This window comes from Triturus cristatus, chromosome 10, assembly GCF_964204655.1.
Source record: "Triturus cristatus chromosome 10, aTriCri1.1, whole genome shotgun sequence".
Classification (NCBI taxonomy): Eukaryota; Metazoa; Chordata; class Amphibia; order Caudata; family Salamandridae; genus Triturus; species Triturus cristatus.
In genome coordinates, this window is record NC_140593.1 from 505,879,781 (window position 1) to 505,899,987 (window position 20,207).

The following is a 20,207-nucleotide window of genomic DNA, read 5'->3' on the forward strand; positions in this document are numbered from 1 at the left end:
GACAAGGGGGAGGAGGAGAGGCAACCTGAACACGTAACGCTCCCCCTACTGAGAAGGCACCAAACCACGCGTGGGACCTCCTCGCCACCCCTCCCCCTCTATAGGACAAGCCCTGAAAAAACCAGGAGTTTCCAACTTTGACGCTCCAGTTTTCCCAGTGTGGCTCGAAACAGCGCAAGGATCAGTGCACCCCGCGGGACTTACTGCAAATGCCAGCGTGAGGAAGAGGAGCATCGCTGCTGCCACCGCTGTCCTGGCCATGGTGAGAGTCCCTGGTCCGTGGCACCCCTTCGGCTGTCTGGAGAGGCTCCTCGCTGGGCTCGGTGTCTGCTGGGAGTTAGGAAGGGGCATGGCTTCTAATACATTTTATCCAACCTTCACCCTTAGCTCCTCGGTGAGCAGCTCCGACTCATTAAAGCGGACCCCTGTCTGCAGCATGTCTGGGCCACGCGTGACCCCGCCGTGGGAAGCGGAGGCAGCACCGCTGCTGGGTGGCAGACGTAGAGTGTAAAACAAAGAGCACATGTTATGGAAACCAAAAATGACTCAGAGCCGCGCTTCGTAGACATTTGAGATTTACTGAACTTTACTCACCCTGAGAGGAGTTTACAGGGACTTCATAACCCAGCACCAAAACCCTATTTATATACAAATAAATTACCCTACCTCTGTACTTCTTCACCCGAGCTTTCTTTTGTTAAAGTAATAGGATTGAGGATTCATTACCATATTCTGCGACGACACAAAGTGACGTAACACAACCTCTGAGAAAAACAAACAAGCATTGGCATAGCCAATAGGACCTCCCTTTGGGACCTTATAAGTGTTTAGCCATGCAACAGTTGCATAACTAAATACTTATAAGGTCCCAAAAGCGAGACCTATTGGCTATGCAAAGCGGCCGCGAAAGTGAAAGTAATCGCGGTGCGTGCGCACATGCACTGTAGCTCTAGGCTGGCCTGGTAGCACTTTTTGGAGCCCTCTCAATAAGTCTCACCAGACCAGCGCATGCGCTGGGTCAGGCGAGACCTAAAAAGAGATGGGCGGGAGGCTTGAGTTACCCTCTACGTCCTTGGATCCAGTCATTGCTTTTGAGGTGACTCCCCATCCAGGACAGGAACAAGCTCGGGAGTGCGCGCGCGCTAAAAGTAATTTGCACCAGGGCCAGCATGGTCGCCATCTGTTTACAATTAAGATAATTGGAAACAGATGTCGTTGTTGCTCGCTCCCGAGCTGCGTAGGCCAGGAAACAAAGGCGGCAGGACAATCACCCGCCTTAGACCAATTGCATGCGTTTTTTTTTAGTAAACACGCATGCACTAGCCAATTGAAAGATAGGGGGGGAAAAAGCACACGCACGAGTGTGTGTTGAGAGTTGAAAAGCCCTTACTTAAAGTCTCGCAGAGCAACGCATGCGCGCCGACTCGGGCGAGACCGAAAAACTACTATGGGAAAACCAGAAAGTAAAAGCAGATTCATTTTGGACAAAATTCCACTTCAATGCTAAACAAACCAACACCAGAACCATCTAGGAAACAGTAAATGGTATTAGCAGAGCCACAAGAGCAATAAACCATTCAAGTGTACCGGTGAAAGCCTGGGTCGTCCACCTGACCAAGACGTTTACCAAAGTTATAAGCATAGAAAATTCAGAGCAGGAAAGCAGCTACAACATTGGGAATTAGTAAACCAAAAGGTATCAGCACCTCAAACAAACAAGCATTTACAATGCAATGGTCTCGCCTTTTGAGTAAGTTGGAGCTATTGGTATTGTAAATGACAAACTTTTTTATTTATGCGTTGGTTTTGAAAACAGATAAATAAATGGCATAGTCATTTACAATGCCAATAGCTTTAGCTCTCGCAAAGGCGAGACCTATTGCTTCTATACACACACACACACACACACACAGAGCCCCACACAAACACAATCCTTTGGTGAATATGTAGTGTTGGAAGGGGTCCACAGGGGGCACAGCGGTGGGGAAACGAGTGGGACAGAGGGCAAAAGGGGCACAAAAGGGAAAAAACGAGTGGCGCAGAAGGGCACAGAAAAACGAGAGGAACAGAGGGCAGAAGGGCACAAAAAAACGAGTGGAACAGAGGGCACAAACAACGAGAGGAGCAGAGGGCAGAAAGGCACAAAAAAAAGAGGGAAACTAGTGGAACAGAGGACAGAAAGGCACAAAAAAGAGTGGAAAACGAGTGGCACGGAGGGCAGAAGGGCACTAAAGACTAGAGGAGCAGAGGGCAGAAAGGCACAAAAACGAGAGGGGCAGAAAGGAACAAAAAAAGAGGGGAAACGAGGGGCACAGAGGGCAGAAAGGCACAAAAAAAGAGGGAAAAACGAGTGGCACAGAGGGCAGAAGGGCACAAAAACGAGTGGCACAGAGGGCAGAAGGGCACAAAAACGAGAGGAGCAGAGGGCAGAAAGGAACAAAAAAAGAGGGAAAACGAGTGGAACAGAGGACAGAAATGCACAAAAAAGAGAGAAAAACGAGTGGCACAGAGGGCAGAAAGGCACAAAAACGAGTGGCGCAGAAGGGCACAAAAGAGCCACACACCGACCCCCACACACACAATCCTTAGGTGAATATGTAGTGTTGGAAGGGGTCCACAGCGGCGGGGAAACCAGTGGGACAGAGGGCAAATGGGACACAAAAGGGGAAAAAAACGAGGGGCACAAAAAAAACGAGAGGAACAGAGGGCAGAAAGGCACAAAACACGAGGGAAAAACTCGTGGCACAGAGGGCAGAAGGGCGCAAAAAAACGAGTGGAACAGAGGGCAGAAAAAACGAGAGGAGCAGAGGGCAGAAAGGCACAAAACAAAAGGGAAACGAGTGGAACAGAGGACAGAAATGCACAAAAAAAGAGGGAAAAACGAGTGGAACAGAGGGCAGAAAAGCACAAATAACCTGCCTCGGTGAAGAATCTAGCTGGGCGTGCGGGGGATGGTCCTCTTGTTCTCCGGCTGAAGCGCCAGTTAGAGGACATGCAGTCACCCAGTCTGTCTGTGATTGTGTCAAGAATGCCTGTCATGCGAGGGGAGGAAAACGGTAACCAGCGAAAACGGACTACATCTCCCAGGATGCTTAGCGGTTGAGAGGTTATGTAAACAGGAGAGCTGTTACATAACTCAAGGAAAACACACCCTTATGTAAACAGGAGAGCTGTTACATAACTCAAGGAAAACACGCCCTTATGTAAACAGGAGAGCTGTTACATAACTCAAGGAAAACACGCCCTATAAAGGGAGGAACCGGGAGGTACAACGCTGTCGGATATTGTGTTTACACCGACGTACCTGCTTAGTGAAGAGCAGTGTTCCGGAGTGGTGCTCCAGTAAGGCAAGAACGGAGGTAGGTCGAGTCGTTACTCCCTGGGCCGTGTCTTGCCCCATCGTCACCTGTGAAGGACCCGGAAGCTCTACCGGATAACCATTGAGCTTCGCCTTTTTGACTCGGCTGAGTCAAAGCGCAGTGGCGCTTTTGCTGGTTGGAGTCGTAACTCCCAGCCCGACCCGAGATACAGGGACTGCCAGCTGTAACGCACACCAGGAGGTGTTTGCCGCTTTACAGACTCTGAAGTCCACAGGATCGATCGAGCGGCTGCTCTCGGTTCAGTCTTCTTTGCTTGTGATTGGGGTATCGGTGACGCATCACCAGGAGGTGACTCCGCGTCCCGGTGCAGTCTGAGGAAGAGGTTGAGCGGCTGCTCCCTTCAGGTAGAGACCCCGGCTGGGTGTTTCCCGGACTCCTCGATTCTCCCAAACACTCTTCGTGCCCCTCACAGCCTACCGATTGGCATTGTCGGCCATTTCATTTCTGCCCTCTGTTGGCATACGCCGGGATCGGCGTATATGCAGAGGACGGTTAGGACCATCAGTGCTGTGGGCTGGTAACGTACTTAGCCTGGAGGATTCCAGTGACTATAACCTTTGTTTATTCCTTGTATTATTTTTGCCTTCATTAAAATAACTAAAACTTCACAAGTGGTTGCGTTCTCATTATCGTGTCTGTTAAACGATCCTGAGACGTTCAGGGCGTTACAGATTGGCTGCCCATGTAGCAGGCGGCTAGTGATTGGACCACGCCTGCTGCCGGGGTCTTGCAATTGGACTGTAAAGTCACACGTGACCAGGGGGAGTCACGCGCTTTCCGGGAACCCGCCAGGTAGGACATAAACAAAACCAACCCAAGGAAAGAAGCATGGAGGGTCCGGGGCAGTGGAAGCAGCAGCGGAGGAGGTGAAGAGCATCACCGGAGAAGGGCAGACCAACAGCAAGTGAGTGCAAGGGGGAAGAAACAGAAAATGATATTTTGGGAGGGTGGGAGGAGTGTCGGCAGCGGCGGGGTTTGTGCGCGCGCGTGTGTCTGTGTGTGTGCGTCTGCGCGTCCACAGACCCCGACCCCAATCGCTGCGCGTGCCCTGGTCTGTCTCCCTTGAGAGGCATCTCGGCGACAATAGGTCTCGAGAGCGAGACCTAAAAAGGGGGTAAGATCAACCTGTGTATTTCCTCAGACTGTCCATCTGGGCTGGTTAACCAACACTATTCTACAGACACGGTGGTGAAAATGATTAACGGCAGGGTGAAGAGATGGTGCGCCAGTGTCAATAGCATTTTGCAGGCTATTTTTTTATCTGATCCTGAATACTGGGCAATTCTGTTATCTGCACTATATGAGGAGGTGAAGTAACTGGCTTGATTCCAAGGAGCTAGAGAGGGTCAATAATAAACCCGGTCTTCAAGGGTGGAGACCGGTCTAACCCGACCAACTACAGGCTAATAGACTCATGACGCGAAATACTATGCATCGCTAATCTTTGAGGCACTGGTTGAATGGTCAAACACTAACAACTTGGTGTCCGTCAATCTGACAGGGTTCTGAAGAGAGTTCAGACCACCACGAACATCTTAGCCGTTACATTAATAGCAGACAAGTGTACGCGCGAGCGGAAAAAGTTACATCTATGTTTTATAGAATTTAAAGCAGCATTTGACCGAGCAGACCAGGGCCTTCTTTGGGGAAAATTAAGGGAGTGGGGTCTCACTGGTAGGATACTACATGCCATTGAGCAGTTGTACACACAAATGTGAATCCAAGTTAAACAAGCTGATGGCACAAGATTATCAAGGAGAATTCCTACAGACGTAGGCCTCAAACAAGGTTGTGTTCTAGCACCACATCTGTTCAATTTGTTTTGTGGCAGACTTGTCTCCAAGACTTGACCAGATAAACTCTCATCCTCTGCATCTGGGCAGTTTGAGAATGATACACCTTTCCTATGTGGACAATAGTCCTACTCAGCCAAAGAAGAGTGGGACTCCAAAGGTCACTTACTGAACTAGCAAAATGTCGAGATTAACAAACTAGAAAAGAACACAACAAAAACTAAAATAATGTCTATCAGGCATCGGTCTGGGCGACCACTCGGAATCAAGCTCGGACACGAGGTCCTAGGGGAGGTCAGCAGTTACAAGAACTTGAGATTGTACATAGACAAGAGATTAAACTTCCAAGCGCATAAACAATACATCGCCAAGCCAAGGCTCGAAAAATCCTAAAAATGGTACTAGGCCTGCAGGTCCAGTAACTCGAAAAATCTCCTCGACCTAACTAACGTAACTGACCGCTGTCTCTGAAAGCTGGGCAAATGTGATAAGATTTAAAGGCATCTTTATTGATCATTCACTTTGAAAGCAATAAAAATGCCTTTAAATCTCGTTATTTTGTCACATTTGCTCCGCTTTCAGAGACAGAGGTCAAAAGTCATTTTGTTTTCCTACTCACCAAAAAGGGAAAGTAGGTCCTAAAAAATAGAGTCTCCTGAATAAATCTGGTTCGCCATAGCGAGCGGATTTTTCGAGCCCTGAAATGAAATGCTCTGATTTATGCGTTCTGTGCTCTTGCTAAGAAACTGGATGGTCCCTCCTTTAAGCTATTATGGGAGATCATAGCAGCTAAATTACTACCAACAGTGGCATATGCAAGTGTTGTCATGCATGGTAAAGACACTTCGCCCCTGGACAAATTACACATCATTGTATATAAGCAAGTGTTTGGCCTCCCAAAGAATGCTTCACCTTCTCAAGTTTGCCTGGAATTCGGCCTTATGCAACAAATCTTAGGGAGAAGTTACTCCACAATCAAAACAGGGTACAAAATTACAGTCAAACCAAGGAAGTTTATTAAATAACACTAAGGTAGGCATTGGAAAAAGAACCTCATTCCATCCACAGTGAATATCTGTGGTCATCTTTGGAGGCAAAAACGCAAAAAACCTATGGAATATGAACTTGCCGCTCACCAAGTAATAAAGTTGCTAAAATTACGCTCGCTTTTTGGGGATGAAAATAGACTAACCAGCTGTTTGCATGCTTGGTTTGTACTAAAATCTTATAACCACCTAAAATTGGCCTCATACCCAAGTATGACGTTCTCGGTGAACATAAAGAGAAAGCTGATGGCAACTCGTCTTGGTACTATGCCATACTTGGCCGTCCAACCTTCCTGGTAATACAACCGCACAAAGACATGTAGATTATGTGGTGCTGCAAGGGAGGATATTGTCCATCTTGACTGTATATACCCCTTTTTAAAGAAAGCATGCGTATTACTACTGAAAAACACTTTTTAAGCCAGGGGCATCTGATCCTGTAGGGTGGCTATAATACAAGGACTTGATCCATCTGATCAACTGCAAAATGATGAAATACTGACTTTATACGTAAACACTATCCAATCATTCAGGACATATTATATAGCTCGATAAGAACGTATGTTGCTCAATGAATGTAGGCAGTATACACTCAGTTTTCATATGATGATTTTCTCTTAGAACAATTATGTTGTCTGGTAGCATTATGGCACTTTATCGTGACCATCCGCTAATAAGTCTAGGTGATTGTATAGATTTTAATAGTACTGCGTCACTTTACTGATGATAACCAGGGTGGTTTTAACTTCAAAGTACAATATGACTGTTTTGATGATTTGTATTTACTATTGGTTTAGGCACTAATAATATTATGGCACTTTATTAATCATGATGGCTCAAGTTTTATCAAACATTTAGGAAGTCACGGTCTCCAGCGCAACTGTAATTCTATGGTAACATGTGATACTTGATGTCAAAAGCTATGTATTGTTTTATGTAGTTCTTGTATATATGGCAACATTGTTATGCTTTGTTGTTTTTCTTTAACTTAAAACAATGAAGTCTTAATACTATTGAAATCCCTGTTCCAGCCAAATAAGTGATCAACTGCAGCTGCACCACAGAGTACTAATGAACAACAAGAGCGCTAACTTTCTATATTTGTTCTTCTGGAATAGGAGCGGTACAAATCATTTATGGAGGAGATTGCACTAATAAAAAAAATGGAGTGAATTTTTGCTGTGGAATTTACGGTTGATACTCTAGAAAGCTATACTGAAGAAACATTTTCTTTTATTTCTCAAATATCTTCCTCATCAATGTAGGAAACTGACTAGCATGCTATGTGAAACATACTTTAAACAAGCAGCAGCCTGATAGTTTGGTTCCCCGGTGTTCTACTAGTGCCTCCCACAGAGTTCAAACGAACCAAAGGAACGCTAACGATCAGTATTCATGACAAAAATGAGGTAGACCTGGACACCACTGTGCTGGAACAGGAGCTGTTAAATTTAAAATCTCATGTGTGGAGGAGGCTGACATAAACGAACCATGAGGTGTTAATGCAGATATGAAACTAGGTGGTAAATGTGAGTGATATGTATAGATAGTTATTTATGACAGTATATTTTTAAGTACAAAAAACAATTAATGAAAGATTTTGAATACCGCCACAATTTTAAAATGGTAGCCCTTTAGCAGATACATATGGTTCTAAAACCATCTGTTTAAATGTATGGAAATAGATTTTTTTAGACGTGTACGATCTAAACATCTAAAAATCCTGTGCTCATATGGATAATAAAACTTTACAAATGCCATTTCGCCATTTAGTTTTTCTTTATATTTCTTTATACTTCCTTTTATCAATTGTTGCATTTCTCTCGAGGAATATGCACTGGCTTTAAAGTTAAATATAAGTAATCTATAATTAAGTCACTTTCTAGGCCTTATAAACTACACTGAAAGGTAATTAAATAAAATATGTTCAAATAAGTAGCACTGTAAATAGGACAGATCAACAAGGTGACTGTTTTAAAGCACAGCCCAAAGTACTGGATTAGCTACTTTTTACGGACGTGGAACACTCTAAATATACACTATGAATAAACTGAATAGAATGTTTATGGACAGTCATTTACTTAAGGAACTTGTAGCCAGAGAGCAAAGAGCCTTTTTCATTTACATACTCAGCTTTCTTTACAGGAAAGTTAATGATTCTAAATCTGCTTCTCCAGCAGGTCTTCAAGTGCAAGCACATACTGTGAGCAGAGGTGACATACTAGTTCTTTATCAGAACTATGTGACCTTACCAGGCAGCTAATACGGAAGGAAGGCGTAGTGAGTGAGTGATGTGTGGGTTGATGCTGTAACGAGGGTAGTGTCAAACATGACCGATGAATCTACTAGAGACTGACCAGCTGACAGCCGGTCAAAATGCAGCATCTTAGTAGTGTACAGTTAGTTGATTTACAAAAGGTATGGGTGAGCCAGGGTGGATCATGGTTAGAACTGTGTTTCTATCAAGGTGATTAAGATTTAGTTCACATCCTGAACCTGAAGTCCAAGATGACGGAAGAGCCTAGAGAACAGAAACCTGCTTAGACTGATGATTTCAGAGACCTAATATATATATATCAATTAGTGGCATAATGCTGGTGATGATGGCAGAGACTATGGAGGCGCCACACCCCCATCAACAATTTTTGGCATGTCTTTGCTTTAGATATGAGAAAAAAGTTGTCCTTGATTGAGGACTTGTCACGAAAGGGCACTTGGGTGGAACTAACAATGTCCAGTGTTTTATTTCCTGTAAATTGTTTTTAAAGTATAATCGTTCAACCTAGACAGTTGATTGTTTAAATTCAACGTCTCTATGAGGACTTAATTCAATATTTCTCCACGGTTTATCAGAATTTTCTGCGACACCCCAAATTTTGTTTTGCTTGGTCCTGAAAATATAAAAAGAAGTCAGTAGTAAAATTAGACAATAGATGGCACTTAGCAGTTGATCTCCATCAAAAAGATCTCATAGATTTGTCTACTCTGAACAAGTGAGTGAAATTGATTACATAAGCTGGTACCGGCTCCTTTAGATTTGGAACCTGTCAAGAATTCCTGTCATGCGAGGGGAGGAAAACGGTAACCAGCGAAAACGGACTACATCTCCCAGGATGCTTAGCGGTTGAGAGGTTATGTAAACAGGAGAGCTGTTACATAACTCAAGGAAAACACGCCCTTATGTAAACAGGAGAGCTGTTACATAACTCAAGGAAAACACGCCCTATAAAGGGAGGAACCGGGAGGTACAACGCTGTCGGATATTGTGTTTACACCGACGTACCTGCTTAGTGAAGAGCAGTGTTCCGGAGTGGTGCTCCAGTAAGGCAAGAACGGAAGTAGGTCGAGTCGTTACTCCCTGGGCCGTGTCTTGCCCCATCGTCACCTGTGAAGGACCCGGAAGCTCTACCGGATAACCATTGAGCTTCGCTTTTTTGACTCGGCTGAGTCAAAGCTCAGTGGCGCTTTTGCTGGTTGGAGTCGTAACTCCCAGCCCGACCAGAGATACAGGGACTGCCAGCTGTAACGCACACCAGGAGGTGTTTGCCGCGTTACAGACTCGGAAGTCCACAGGATCGATCGAGCGGCTGCTCTCGGTTCAGTCTTCTTTGCTTGTGATTGGGGTATCGGTGACGCATCACCAGGAGGTGACTCCGCGTCCCGGTGCTGTCTGAGGAAGAGGTTGAGCGGCTGCTCCCTTCAGGTAGAGACCCCGGCTGGGTGTTTCCCTGACTCCTCGATTCTCCCCAACACTCTTCGTGCCCCTCACAGCCTACCGATTGGCATTGTCGGCCATTTCATTTCTGCCCTCTGTTGGCATACGCCGGGATCGGCGTATATGCAGAGGACGGTTAGGACCATCCGTGCTGTGGGCTGGTAACGTACTTAGCCTGGAGGATTCCAGTGACTATAACCTTTGTTTATTCCTTGTATTGTTTTTGCCTTCATTAAAATATCTAAACCTTCACAAGTGGTTGCGTTCTCATTATCGTGTCTGTTAAACGATCCTGAGACGTTCAGGGCGTTACAGAACCTCTCAATATGGTGCGTAATGGCATCCAATGATTTTCTGCTGGAAACCAGGCTGAACATTGTACTCAAATTGTCCATGGGAAATTTGTGCTGAAAATGTATTTTAAGCCAATTGCTGCTAGGGCTTTATTGGTGTCAGGGGGAAAAGGTACAACAAGGAAACTACTGTTGCTGGTAAAGTCATTCTGAGGGCACCCACGTGTCACCATGCATGTAGATGTCTACAGAATAATGCAGGTACCATTTTCTCGCCCTCTTTTTTGTATTAAATTACTGTTTGAAAATGATGGACATCACTTGGATCTGTAAAAAATAAAATATGAGCAAAATAAAGGACCACAGGGTGTTGGGGAAAAATGAGGGAATGGGTGAAGGAGTGGGAAAGAGGCACAAGAGGGAGAGAGCAACGTGGGGGGGGGGGGGGGGGGGGGGGGGGAGAAGTATAAAATGGAAACAACAAAAAGCACAGAGGAGTTTGGTGGGTATAGGAGTAGCATATCCAGCAATCGCAGCATGTCAAAGCCCACACCCCCCCCCATCCACAATCAGTAGTATCAGAATTATCCATTTGCGTCAGCCCTCCAGCTTCACGAAGTTTGTCAATGCCACACTTGCGCAAGGGGATATCACTCTGCAGCTCAAATGTACTTTGTTAAGTTTACTGCCAAAGTAGTCCAATGTGAGTTCGATTCTAAACAGCTACAGACCAGCCATCTTTCCTTAACCAAGGTTCCAGAGACAAAACTCCAACTGTTCCCACCTGTAATACAATAGCTTCCTTATTGACTTTCCACCCATGCTCTGCCTCTGAGGGGAAATCAGAGAAGACGTGCTCACCACGAAGGACAGGCATCAGGGCTTGCATGAATTCACTGTTACGGGTAGAGAAACTGCACTTCAGCGGCTTGACCCCTTTTTGATTGGATCCATAATGCAAAAAAAATGACACCATATTTAGCCACTACATCTACATCATTAGCAGAGTCTTACAAGAGTCAGCATTGTCAATGTATGTAGGAAACGCCTGTAAAAATTCCTCAAATATCAACATCAATGATGCCGATTCAAATGTCGCACAAGGACAGACTGAACTCCTTCAAAACCAAGTTCCTACTGCTAGGTCAAAGAAATCCAACCCCACTTTCACTTGTCGGGGCTCACCAGTTGTCTTAAGAGATCAATAAACATGTAATCACCTGAATACAAATGCCTACCACTAATCCACAGGTGAACAATTCTAAAAATGGGGCAACTGCCAACATTAGGTCCCTTGTAAAATCGCGTTTGTGGTACTACTGGCTCAGAGGAGCCCCTGCTCCAACAGTATACACCTCCAGGATCAACTACTTCAATTAACCTTGAGAGCTATACTGGCAAATAAATTAGACAAGCTCTAAAAAGCACAAAACTATGCAATGTGCCCCAATATTCACCTGAAGCAACTGAACCGCCTACATCCTGCACCAATTTGAAACTAGGACAATTCCTTCATCCACACAGCAAGATATTTTGTGGCCAAATGATATACACAGATGACTGCTCACCGCCACTTCTGCCTCTTTGATTTTTGTAAGATTTCAGAAATCTCAGAAAAAGCACTTATTCCATCATGTCTTGGGACATCAGAAGAGACCATCTCATGATGCAATTCAACAAGAAAATGTAGCCTCTGAACATAGGATTATAGTGCTAGCAGTCCTACTACACTATCTTTCTCCAGCCGCACAACAGATATTAAAGAAGCTGTCAGGCTTTATTGGCACAATAAAAATGATAAATTAAAATTATTCTAAACGCCTAACACCACCTATTCATTATACAACACAAATATCAGACTCATAATTAATGTGAAACTATTGATGGAACAGGAACATAGATGAAGACGCTAGTCCAACCAGAATTCCACCCAAGGCAATGTAAGGCTATCGAAAACAAAATATTTCTCTACACTTCCGATGGAAGGAGTCAACTTCCTTTTCTTCCGCCACACATTTTTTGGCCATGCACTTCGTTTTTCCACACTATCTGTCAAAAGCTTGTCAAACTCCTATCTCCTTCTTATGATAAGTCCTTCTAACCTCGATCTCAGATAAGATAATGGTCCAGCTTGGGGGATCATTCTCTATCATCACCTTTCACCAACTTCCGACACACACTGTTGAAATGCTTTCCCTGCCTACATTCAGAATATGGTCTGACTCATGGCCTATCTTCATATTACCCCACTTGACTTCTCTCCAAAACCTCCTGTGCACCAATACTACTTGTCTCCTTTGGATTTGCACGAGTGGTGAATTTGATCAAGCCAGAGCCAAATCATATATAAATTAAATGCTTCGCATAGGTCACAGTACATAAGTTGGTTAAACAGTCCGGGTGACAGGCAAGTGAAAAATGTAGAATGCTTATAGGGGAGACAAAGACAATATACAAGATAAGGGAAGAGAGCATTAACACTATGGTCATTATATATTTAGCCCAACTGGAATTATGGTGGGAAAGGGTTGTTGGGTTCCCAGATAGCAGAAGCTTTATGGGCAACCTTGGAGGGCAGCTGCATCGCTGAATATTTTTGACATATTCTTTTCTGACAGGGTGTCAAAAATATAGATTACATAAACACTGCAGCATATGGTGTAGCGTTTCCTTCATTAACACCAATGGGGCGATACTTCTGTATCTATATTCGAAACACTATACTTCTATCAGAATATATACTTGCTTCAACGTTTTGGTATCTTACCCTTGAAGACCCCTCTGTAGTACATGCGTCATAGATCTACAGGAAGGGTATTTCAGTGTAGTGTGCTAAGTATGTGGCGTGATTAAAACCTAGACTGTGCACAGGGTTTTGAAAAGAGTGAGAACATGAACACTGGGCGACTATGTATTGCAGAGCTGATAATCTTGTTCAGGGGCAGGAATATATTGTGAATGACCGACCATAAGTAGGCTTCAGCATTCATTTAACTTGGCTATAGAGGTTTGCTTATAAAGTTTTAACTTGTATGGAATGGATAGTAGGTCCAAATGTTCCTGATGCTGCGAAGGAGTGTGCAGGGATGTGGAATTTAATACAATATCTACTTGTCCATGGAACTACATAAATGTAATTGTCCAGCAACAAAATGCAATTGTCCCTTAGGTGCCATGTAGTGCAGTGCCAAATTATGGCAGCAATTTCATTATATAAGAGCTCCAATAGCCTTTCCTGATTTGGAGAGCTCATAACATAGCAGGGTTTAAATACTAGTAAGTGTCTTATTTTGCTCCCTTTCCACAGATCTACATACTGGGACTGGTGGTAGCGGTCAGCAATTGTTTCGCACGGTTAGAATGGCCTTTTGAGTCTGTGCAAACCTACTAACTTGAATGTTTTATGGGTTTTCATCAGCTCGTTTCTAATATTTTCCCATACAGAAAAACATTGGCAATTTACACCTGACAAGGGCAGAAGTGTAACTTCTTCCAGAGTTGGGTATAAAAAGTGGGTGGTGGGAAACTGAACTTTGTGCCATTCAACTGATTTTGTGTGAGCAAATCCACACATAGTTGCTCGTGCTAAAATGCAGTTCACAAATATTTTCTAGGAGCACGATTTCCTGACCTACTTCTGTAAATTATTGTGAATTCATGAAAGCCTTAAATCTACCCTAATGCAAGGACATATACCATGGGTGCACTTTTGTGGCTTTACGAAATACTAGTATGCATCAACACATTTTACTACATAATGTTTCAAAGAAATGGTACCTAAACTTACACAGTAGGTTAGCAAAACGTTTTTTTCTTAGTTGCATTTTTTTGATTTTGAAAGCAATGAATCAGCAATCTTGCTTTCAAGGTTTTGCAAATATTTGCATCTAATCGGAGTGTATCCTGAAAGCATTATATGTAGTATCATATTGTTAAACTTAGAAAACATGTGTACAAATTTTTATACTGGAACCACTGTCAGTAGGTGCAGTATGAAAACACATTTTTTCCTTCGAGCGCACACCCTAATAATAAAGGCTTTGTATTAATGAACTATAAATACGAGTTCGAACAACATTAACATGTGGGCATAAATATTACCTTAACTGCAGCCAATGCATTACCGACTCCATAACGTGGTCCTGTAATCTTGCAGCTAAAGGGTTTGTGCTGCACGGGGTTAGGCTTACTTGTCACAAGGACAAAATAAACATGAAAACGTGTTGTTCTTGACCCCAAACAATATGTCCTGGGCATCAGGCTATAGGAATTCTACACCCCTGAATGTAGCACATGTTGTGCCGCAAAGCACTGTGTTTCTAGCAGACTGGAAGTGGAGGGAATATCGAGGGAAAAAGGCATACATGGAGCGTAAGGAAATTTGGTAGCGGAGACATTTTACTTTTGGACAAACTGAACAAGGGTGGCCACAGAGCCATCCAGTAACTAATAGAAGGTTCAGGATTTGAATATGGACCCAATTAATGAGAGGAGAAAAACTAGAGTCATCTGCAGAGGCTGAAACCAAAGGATGAGTGTTCTGCCCAGAAAGAAGTATAAATAAAAAGTAGTTAGTGGTGGGCCAAGAATTAAGACTTCTCAGACTCCGACCAGAAGACTGATAGATGGGCACCATGGAAACAGCCCGAGTCATGAATGTAAGATGAACCATTTAAGGGCTGTGCCATAATGAAAATGTTAAGTAGGATAGGCAACTGTGTCAAATGTAGCCAAGAGGTTAAGGTGGTTAAATATAACAACCACCAGTTAGAACTTAATAAAGTGTAAAGATACGGTCATAGTGACTAAGATCTTACTTGAGTTAAAAGCAAGTAAGAAGCACTGGAAAGGATACATTATGTTAAGAGTAAAATATAGATAGCTATGGCAAGCACAAATAGGGGAAAAATTCAACACACACCAGATTAGCCCCTTATATCAGTCCCAAGATAGGGTGCTCCTTCTCCCGGTACCCAACTACCATGATACCACAGCAAGACACTGCAAGAAAAATCATTCAATACCTATTGAGGAAAGGCACACCTCGAATACAATCAAATAACAAGAAGTGCAAAGTGCTCATTAAAAGGTTCTTTATTTTTGCTTGGAAAAACATGACAGCAAACTTGTTTTGTTCCTTTCACTAAGGAACTTCTTCAGGGCAGGAGTAAGTGCATATTTTTCACAACAGGTATAACAAATCATTTGCACTTACGCTTTTGTGTGACAAGACATCACGCTGGAAGTGATGCACATGCCGCTTCGTTACCATGTGACTGTATGCATGAATTGATATGGAATCACAAAACTAGTAGTTTTACCAGGCGTGAAAAAAATGCACATTCTCTTGCCCCGAAGAAGTCCTGTAGTAGAAAGGAACTAAGTGTGTTAGCTGTCATGCTTTCCTAATCGGGAATAAATAAAGACCATTTTAGTTAGCACTTTGGACTTATTGATATTTGCTTATACACGGAGACGTGTTCTTCCCAAATTTGATTCAAGGATACATTATTGTTGTTAGGAGATAGGTGCCGGAGAGCCTTAAAAAACAAATTTCACATTTCCAAAGATATTTAAAAGAAAAGCAACAGAGAAGCAGATCAGAAGTCCAAAGGCGGTTAGGATTCAGCCTTTAATTTTATTTACTTATTTAAGTGGTTAATGACGGCAAACTTGAGAGAGAGCAGATGCCAGAGATTAGTAACAGTCTGGATAGACATGTAATTGCCCATGTGGGAAGAGGTGAATGTTTGATAATTTGAGAGAGGGAAGAAGAGAGAAAAGACCTGTGGGATGGTTGGTTTTAAATAAGGGAATTAAGTAATTCAGGGTGTGGTGGTGAATGAGGTTGAAGAAAAAGAGTACCAGGAAGGGATTAAAGATAGCAGGAGAACCATGAGCCAAATAGAAAGTGTTGGGGTTAAATGGTGGTGCGTGGTGGTTGTCGATTCTTAATATGCATACAGTTGTAGGGGATTCTTTGCCAAGAGATTATATATTTTGTATAGTATGGTGGGCTAGAAGGATTTACCACAGGAATAAGTGTGAGATATATGTACATTAGTAATAACAGTCTCCAGAAAGAGTTTCCACCAATTATTTTATTAAAATGTCAGCTTTGCTGTTAAACTGAAATACAATGACTGTGTGCAAGGCGTTTGAATGTTTATCAACAGGAATGCTAGTGCACTTGGATCAGAGAAGATCACAGCGATATCAGTAAAATACATAACGTTAAGAGTCAAAATTGTCTGTCTGAATAAGGTTTCTGGCAGAATGATCCAACATGCCCCTGGAAAAGTCAGATTTATAATTGCCTATAAAGCCTGAGAATTTACGTACGAATTGTTATATAAGAGAGTGGCGGGGAGATAGATAGGTAATGGCAGGGCACTAGGAAGCAGCTGGGAATAAGGAATAATTTAAACGGGCAGCAAGTATGGGATGAAAGAAAAAAATAACTGGGGGGGTCAATGGAAGAATGATTCTTGCACAGATATGGTTGATAACAGTTGGACATGGTACAAGGAGTTCTTGGGATGAGTCAACTAAGGGATGGGGAGGAAGTAAAGTCCACAAGTGGGGGCACCTCATGGTCTGCCTCCCCTACCCCGTCACAATCCATATATTCTAATCTTGCTGCTCACTGTAGTCAATTATCCCATTCCTTCTTTGCCATTCACTCTTAGTCTTATCCATATCACTGTGGCGCATAGCAGTTCTTGCAACTAACTGTAGGAGGCATTTACACACAAAGGCACATCATAGGCAGAATGCCACCCTTGTAAGCATCATTATGCCTGTTGAGCCACGTTTCACCTATTGGGGGGGGGGGGGGGTGCTTTTTGGCCAATCCTATGCTTATAATTAAAAAAAGTGGAAACGTCTATTGTGCTGAAAAATGTTAGTGTATGAACATAGCAGAGAACACTATAAGAAGATCAAGATGCATCGATCACATTAAGAGTATTAGTTTTATAACATTTAGCTTTTGCAAACTGGTCTCAACATGTGCATCGGCCAATATGGGGGGGGGGGGGGGGGGAAATGGAGCAGCGGTAAAACAACTACTTAGCAGTAGTGGTTTATTATGTAAATTATTTAAAATTCCTTTAAAAAAAAAAAACATTGGCAAAAGCCGGTCATAAAACAAGGACCAACATTCCTTTCAGAATGGTGTGTAGGTACGACGAAGACTTACAGATAAAACAAAACATTTGTCAAAAGATTATGAGTAAAACAGGTGTATAATAATCCATACTAGTTCAGCCAATAATTTGCCATAGTCTACGATAACCAAGTGATATGAAAATTAGGTTTATAATAAATAAGATGTAATACTTTACAAATAGTTTAGAGAAGGTAGTTGCATACTCCCTGCTGTTGTGCGAGCGCATTTCAAATTTCAAGCAGCCCGCCATGTGCGAGGAGTTCAAGTAACTATTCGCAATCTGTCTTAGACAAGATCCAAAAATGTCATTGGTTTTCAAATGCAAAAACGTGTTTGCAAGTTACAACAGGACTTGATTGCTTCTCTTACTGTGTGAGAAAGTCACATTATCTTGTAACTTCGTATTCTGTAGTTCTTATAAAGAACATGGCTATCTGAAGGCCTCCCAGAACTAGAACCAACATCGCTATTGCCAAATCACAAGGAAGGGGTAACTGGTTCTTAACAGGTAGGTTTTCATGGCCTTACGGAAGAGAGTTCATGGTCCAATCGGCGTAACTCAAATGGTAAAGTGTTCCAAAGTTTGGGGGCCATGTAGGCCACTTAAAGACCTCCCTATCGAGACCTTAAAGTCTTGGGGGCATTCAGCGGGGGTGCTGCGGATGATCTGAGAAACCTACCTGGAATATTTGGGGAGGCTAAAGGTCTTAACAACACCGGGCCTTTGATGTACAGTGCCCGGGGAATAATGCATAAGGCTTCAGATAAAATGTGTTCAAAAGTATTGTGCTGAAATCCACAAAATCTACAAGATTTCGATAGCAGATCATGGATGACCCAGGACCCTTCAGTGGGATAAAAAGGAAACAAAACCTTAGATATTTCTGTTTAACTTTAGCTTCAAGATTGGAATAGGTGTAATGTTGCCAAGCCTGAAGATAAGAGTCCTGGAAATGGCCTATAGGTTTGTAACGTGATACTTCAACTAGGTCCCCCATTATAGATGCGGCACGAAGTAGATTTCTTTTTGTTCTTATGCAATTGGGTTTTGTCATGCCCAATAGATTATGTAGAGGAGACCTACTTTAGCACCAATCAATGCGAGTCAACAAGTTTGCGTAAAACAAACTGGTGCACTGCTGGCCAATTGCGCACAACTGGCAACATTGTGGCAGCTCTAACTTGGCGAACTCAAGAGATCTGCCAGAGAAGCTCGTCAACTGCACGGCAATGGCCCGTAAGGCCTAACAAATTAAACAAAAGCTTGAACCCGTTTTGTTAAATGTAATCTGTGAGCTAGTGCCAAACGGCAGTTCGGCCTACACCTGCACACTGACAATACTTGCAGCGTTGTACCCCAGCAGGTGTCAACTCACAATCACATATTTTAGGCCGGTGAGGTGAACAATGGAGGGTCCTCTGGGAAGAAGAGTGGCATAACAACGGTAAAGTCGTGGCCGAAGCACTACTTCGACAACTCTAGAAATTGTGATTCTACAGCTTGGGTTCTCTGACAAGGACTATAACCGTCACTGGGCAGTCTACAATACAAAACCAAACTTGCGCATAACAATATACCTCTAGTTTGTCACAGTAACAACAGTCTATTAAACAATAAAAATATACTGACCACCAACACAACAAAAGTGTGGTTAAAACAGTTAATAACAACGACGTACACTGGACACGAGGTTGAAAATTGTATTCAGTGGTAGCGGTAAACTAGTTGATCTAATTACATATCTTAAATGTATTTACGATACATCGTTCCCTTAACACTAAAAATAGGTGAATACGCCGAGAGAAAAAAAAGCGTATTCCTGTTCAATGTGAAAAGGGGCTTGCAGCATAAAGGCCCACTGCCCTGTTAAAACAAACAGTACCCTACAATAGTGTGCATAATGACATCGGTGATTCCAAAAATAAACTGCCAAGCGAGCGCAGACACATCCTGTTGAAGTCAGGCGTGCAATACAAATACATGGGAAGGGTACAATGAAACAAGGTTTCATGAGGTTTTGAATGTATTAAATAGAGTAAAATCCAACTGACAGTTGTGTATTTTGGGCCTGAAATTTCAGCAGAAATTTAAACAGCCCCCCCCCCCCCCCACAACGACCACATCTTAAGGCTGGGAGGAATCCGAAAAATAGTAGCTACTCAATCAGAGCATCAAGATTCCTAGCCAGTCTTCCAACCCGTCGCTCGTGCACCCTCGTAAAATCTTGGATTCCAATCCCCAATGCCTCCTTGCACTGCAGAAGACACCCCAAAGAAAAGAAAACGCTCTATACAGAGGGCAGCGGCCCTTGGAAACAAGTCCGATCTCCGGTGGCTCACACCTGTGTCCGGCGGTATCCCTCCTCGGCTGGGATGGGGTCTTCTCGACGCTGCCTCGTCCGCTGCAAGCCCCTCGCCTGCCCTCCCTCGACTCCGCTTGCCAGTCGTTGCCCTCTCCCGTCTCCAGAGCGCCCGACAGGAAACAGACGTTTTCTGGCAGCCTGCAATACCGTACGTCACTTCCGGCAGCCGCTGAGCAGCTCGAGCGTCTACTGCCGCCTCTGGAAATTTCTCGAAATCGCACAATAAAACGTGTACTACTACCCGCCCAAAAATATCGTTCAATGCCTGAAGCTCGAGCTTGTCCCCCGGGGCGCCTTATTTGAATTACGTATTTGTATATTTTTTATGTCTGTACACTGTACACTGAGATTTTGTAATGTTAAACATCTCTGGTATCCATATTTTTTCAGCCACCTCTTGGAAAAACGTGAAACTTCAATACGTGCATCAAATGTTCATATTTCTT

At 43.4% G+C, this 20,207-nt stretch overlaps 1 protein-coding gene across 9 annotated transcripts in view; it reads right to left on the reverse strand.

Annotated features, from left to right (window-relative positions):
- Positions 1 to 19,920, reverse strand: part of DNAJB6 (DnaJ heat shock protein family (Hsp40) member B6) — a 387,002-nt gene extending 367,082 nt beyond the window's left edge. For 3 of the 9 annotated variants that reach the window (XM_085631958.1, XM_085631964.1, XM_085631963.1), the window contains exon 1: positions 19,741 to 19,875. The gene's annotated coding sequence lies outside the window, so the exon portion shown is untranslated. Of the gene's footprint in view, positions 1 to 19,740 lie in introns of all 9 variants that reach the window. The other 6 variants (XM_085631965.1, XM_085631956.1, XM_085631960.1 and 3 more) reach the window with 6 other exon arrangements.
- Positions 19,921 to 20,207: the final 287 nt, after the last annotated feature.